This window comes from Hylobates moloch, unplaced genomic scaffold (assembly GCF_009828535.3).
Source record: "Hylobates moloch isolate HMO894 unplaced genomic scaffold, HMol_V3 SCAFFOLD_4307, whole genome shotgun sequence".
In the NCBI taxonomy this organism is placed as follows: domain Eukaryota; kingdom Metazoa; phylum Chordata; class Mammalia; order Primates; family Hylobatidae; genus Hylobates; species Hylobates moloch.
Window position 1 is genome coordinate 389 of NW_026656582.1, and position 5273 is coordinate 5661.

The 5273-nt window shown below is 44.7% G+C and overlaps 1 long non-coding RNA gene across 1 annotated transcript; it reads right to left on the reverse strand.

Annotated features, from left to right (window-relative positions):
* Positions 1–1015: 1015 nt before the first annotated feature.
* On the reverse strand, positions 1016–2999 carry LOC116465300 (uncharacterized). The gene is made up of 2 exons (XR_004247152.2): positions 1285–2999; positions 1016–1196 (listed from the first exon to the last, which is right to left on the reverse strand). It is a non-coding gene; the product is annotated as an uncharacterized LOC116465300 (long non-coding RNA).
* Between the last annotated feature and the right edge of the window lie 2274 nt (positions 3000–5273).

Here is a 5273-nt window from a genome sequence, read left to right on the forward strand (position 1 = left end):
TTATATATATCAAATATTGTAGAAACATAACTAAATGCTACTATTTTTTCAAACCCTCCCCTCACCCTTTTTTTTCCCCTGAGACAGAGTCTCGCTCTGTTGCCCAGGCTGGAGTGCAGTGGCGCCATCTCGGCTTGGCTCACTGCAACCTCTGACTCCTGGGTTCAAGCGATTCTTGTGCCTTAGTCTCCCAAGTAGCTGGGATTACAGGCATGTGCCACCAGGCCCAGGCAATTTTTTTGGTATTTTTAATAGAGACGGGGTTTCTCCATGTTGGCCAGGCGGGTCTCCAGCTCCTGGCCTCAAGTCATCTGCCTGTCTCGGTCCCCCAAAGTGCTGGGTCAAACCTCTTATACCCAGTAAAACAGCCTCACTGGGTCAATGGATATCATGTGGCTGCCTAACATTTTTACTTCATAAAAGGTCTTCCTGAGGCCATTTGAAAGTATGAATCCAAACACTCTATGAACAGGGCCACAGGTTTGCATGAGGCTTGTCAGTGGACCTCCAGGATGAAGACCAAAGTAATTGTGCAATCTCTAGTGGAATAATTGACACTTAAGATCTTATTTATTTATCAAAAGACTGCTGTGAGGTATGAATTCTTAACCCCAATTCGCAGAAACTGAGACTTTGCCTCACACCACAGAGCTAGGAAAAAGTGGGCATAAGATCCTCACCAAGTCTGACTTCCAAAGGAAGGTTTCAAAAGAAACCTCCTTGCTACCTGCCAAATCTCTGTAGAGCCAGCAGCCATGTTCACACATCAAACAGGACAATGACAATAGCACCAGGAATAGCTACTCCTGGTCAGATGCCCTCATGAGCTCAACTCTGCAGGATGGGGACACCGGGCCCTGCCTAGGGGAAAGGAATGGGGTTCGTAGGGGAAGCCCAGCCAGCCAAGCAACCAGAGATGGGAAAAACCCATTGGGAAGAACTTGCTTGCTCTAGCTGGGCTTTGCAAAACACAGGAAAAGATGAGTCTGCACAGACGGAAATGGTCTGGAATGGCTGAATGTTTCATGTAGAAATTTTATTTTATGATTAATACACTTGTGCCATTTCTTAGAATCATTTGCTTGTTTAATTCTAGTCTATCAAGTGATAATTTTGTTGATATTTAGAGGCTCCTCCTCTTGTTAATTTCTGTGGGATTTTTGGTTATATTTAATAAGGAAAATAATATGAAATGCCTACGAAAAAAAAGAAACAAAGCCAATTATTCCTGAGAATGTTTAAATGTATTGAAGTACACTTGTTAATTGTTAGTATAGAACCTACATTTCATAATAGAAAACCTTGGACTTGCCAGGGGTAGCCGCTGGAATGAGGTGTTTGTCCAGTACATCCAGAACGTCGCCACAGATTAACTTTAGCTCAGTCTCAACCTGAAAAAATAAAAGTAAATTTAAAAAAATCAGATCGTTGAAGTCGAGAAATTCTGTAAATTATTACACATTCTGTACCTCTGTTTTTGTGGAAGAGAGCTTAGTGTTACAGAGAATTCTTTTCCCTCTCCAAACTCCCTTCTTCCCTTTTGACAGGAAAGCAGAGAAAAGCTGCCTGTCAGTTATCAAAAGTATCTTTTCCTTTCTCCACGCAATGAAGTGCTACACACACACACCACCCCCCACCCCAACACCCCCTCAGTCCAACTGCAGAATCACCAATGACTGAAACTAAACACCGATGCCACTTGGTAAATGCTGGTCAATTACATGACTGTTTCACAAGGCAGCAACTATTGTGTCCATTTACTTGGGAAAACAGAAGCTAAGACATTTGCTCAAAGACCATCCCCTTAAAAGAACTTAATAAGCAGAGCTAGGATTTGAAGCCAGGCAGGGTGCAAGGGACAGAACAAAATTCAAACCCAGGCAGTTTGCCTTCAGTACTTACATTCCTAACAACATTCAACAGGCAACCCTGGAGGGAAGGAGGAAGGGAGGGGAGGGGGGGAAGGGAGGAAGGGGGGGAGGGAGGGAGGGAGGGGAAGGCAACCGAAGATTAGGAATGTGGGTGCAAATAAATTCACTGGTTTGGTGGTCAGAAGTTGAAGGTGTTTCCAACCTACGGCTTCCATTTTCACTGTAAAATGGGATAAAACCAACTACAGCTATTGATACGGAAGCGGTGGGGTCACAGGTTTAAGAAGTATGATGGTTTTGAAATAACAAAATATGATGGTTTTAAAAAATAAGACAAAACCAATGAAAGAGAACAGCTGGACAGTAACAAGGGTTGCTATAAACATTAAATGAGACATGTATGTAAAGTGCATGGAACTTTATAAATATTCACATCCTTCTCCCCTCCTACCACCATCTTAAATGGATGAAACTGTCTTGCTTATATTTGTATCATCTGTCATTGCCCGTACTTCATGTTCAATTGTTGTTGAATTGGTTCTCAATCTTCACACATAGTAGGTGAGATACATTTTGTGAGTTGGACTGAATCCTTTCTGCAGAACTTTGCCGTTACTGTCAGAGGGGGTGCTGGCGCAGTGAGAAAAATGGTAGTTCTTGATACTAGACTAACTAAGCTTCAGAGAACCTGGATCCTCCGGCCAGGAAAAAGGATTGTGAACTTCGCATGTCATTCCGTCTGTCTCCAAGTCTCCATCTCCCTACCTGTTAAACTGGGATACGACACTCACCAAACCTACAAAGCAATAACCAACATGACCGAAAGAGCTTTGTAAACAGTGTAGCATACAATCTCAGAGGCTGAACACATTGATGGAATCCTTTGGGGAGGTAATTTTTCACAGTATCAAGAACCATAAAAATGTTGAAACCTATTGACCTAGGCATCTCCTTCCCAGAAATATATCCTAGGACAAGGGTTTCCACCCTTTTTCTACCCATCCACCCAAAACAACCCCACGGATGGCACATTCCTAGGTTTTGGACTAACGCCTATTAAGCTAGGATGTGAATCACGTACAATCCCTGTTTTGTTGCCACTCAACAAGATACATCCCAGTGAAGGAAGTTATTCTGGGAATCATCTGAATTAAGTAAATAATTCACCAAAAGCAGTATTTCACTTATTAGCAAATTGGTTGCAAGTTCCACAACCCATCAAGACAAGCATCCAAGACTTGGCATTCAAGTTGAGAACTGCCATCCTTATGAAATAACTCAAAGGAATGAAGAACTGCATATACCTATGAATTAGGCTGATCGGTAATAATGATAGTAACAACGTCAGCTCTTTCCTATCCATTCTCTCATTGCCTCCTCGTGAAAATCCTGTGTGGTGGACAGGAGGGATTTATACCTTCTGTTCTCCAGGTGGAACCATGGGTTTCTATTCACTCAAAATAATTTGACGGCCAACAGCCATGATGGATAGAGCCCTCTTATTTTTTTATTTCTTCCAAGAAAAGGGCGGGTATATGGGTACAGAACATGCAGGTTTGTTACATAGGTATACGTGTGCCATGGTGTTTTGCTGCACCTATTGATCCATCCTCTAAGTTCCCTCCCCTCACCCCCTACCCCCCAACAGGCCCTGGTGTGTGTTGTTCCCCTCTCTGTGTCCATATGTTCTCAATGTTCAACTCCACTTACGAGTGAGAACATGTGGTGTTTGGTTTTCTGTTCCTGTGTTAGTTGCTGAGGATGATGGCTTCCAGCTTCATCCATGTTCCTGCAAAGGGCATGATCTCATTCCTTTTTATGGCTATATAGTATTCCATGGTGTAGATCTACCATATTTTCTTCATCCAGTCTTTCATTGATGGGCATTTGGGTTGGTTCCATGTCTTTGCTATTGTAAACAGTGCTGCAATCAACATGTGTGCATGTGTCTTTCTAGTAGAATGAGTTACCTTCCTTTGGGTGTGTACTCAGTAATGGGATTGCTGGGTCAAATGGTATTTCTGCTTCTGGATCTTTGAGGAATCGCCATACTGTCTTCCGCAATGGTTGAACTAGTTTGCATTCCCACCAACAGTGTAAAAGTGTTCCTATTTCTCCACAGCCTCTACAGCATCTGTTGTTTCCTGACTTTTTATTTTTTTTTATTTTTTTTTGAGACGGAGTCTCGCTCTGTCACCCAAGCTGGAGTGCAGTGGCGCGATCTCGGCTCACTGCAAGCTCCGCCTCCCGGGTTCATGCCATTCTCCTGCCCCAGCCTCTCGGAGTAGCTGGGACTACAGGCGCCTGCCACCATGCCTGGCTAATTTTTTTGTATTTTTAGTAGAGACGGGGTTTCATCGTGTTAGCCAGGATGGTCTCGATCTCCTGACCTCGTGATCCACCCTCCTCGGCTTCCCAAAGTGCTGAGATTACAGGCGTGAGCCACCGCGCCCAGCCACCCCCAAGAACTTCTTATACAGCCACAGTGCGACAATCAAACCAGGAAATTGACATTGGTACAATACTCCTTTTTTCTTTTTTGAGACGGAGTCTTGCTCTGTCGCCCAGGCTGGAGTGCAGTGGCTCTCTCGGCTCACTGCAACCTCTGCCTCCTGGGTTCAAGGGATTCTCCTGCCTTAGCCTCTCAAGTAGCTTGAAGCACAGTTGCGTGCCACCATGCCTGGCTAATTTTTTGTATTTTTATTAGAGACAGGGTTTCACCGTGTTAGCCAGGGTGGTCTCGATCTCCTGACCTCGTGATCTGCCCGCCTCGGCCTCCCAAAGTGCTGGGATTACAGGCGTGAGCCACCGCGCCCGGCCACAATACTCTTAATGAAACTACAGCCCATATTAGGATTTCACCAGGGCTTAGAGCAATGTCTGGCACATAGTGAACCTTACACAGGTGACAAGGACGTCACTACCATGATGATGATGATGAGGAAGATGATAATGATGATGTTGGACTTTCTAGCACAGCCAGATTGATCTGGTGCCTATTTTCAGAGCATGCCATGTTAGTTTCTATTTCTAAACCTTTTTTGGCCTTAACTCCAAGGAACTGAAAGCCAACATGGTTGCATGGACGGTGGGAAGCCATGAGTAGCTTTGGAAGCCTGGGGGACCGGGTGCTAGTCTTTGCTTTCTGAAGATAACACCGCGTCAAGGACTGTTCACAGTGGGGACAGCCTGACAGCGCTTAAAAGGCACCAGAAGCGAATGAGAATCAGAATCATTGATGCGTCTGAGCATGTGCACAAAACAAACACGGTTCTCAGGACTCGCATCCCTTCACCCACTGAATTCCCACAACATCCCTAAGAGGGAAATAGTTCACCGATGAGACCGAGGCACAGAGCAGTTATGGCACGTCCCCGAGGTCACACAGAGCAGTTATGGCAC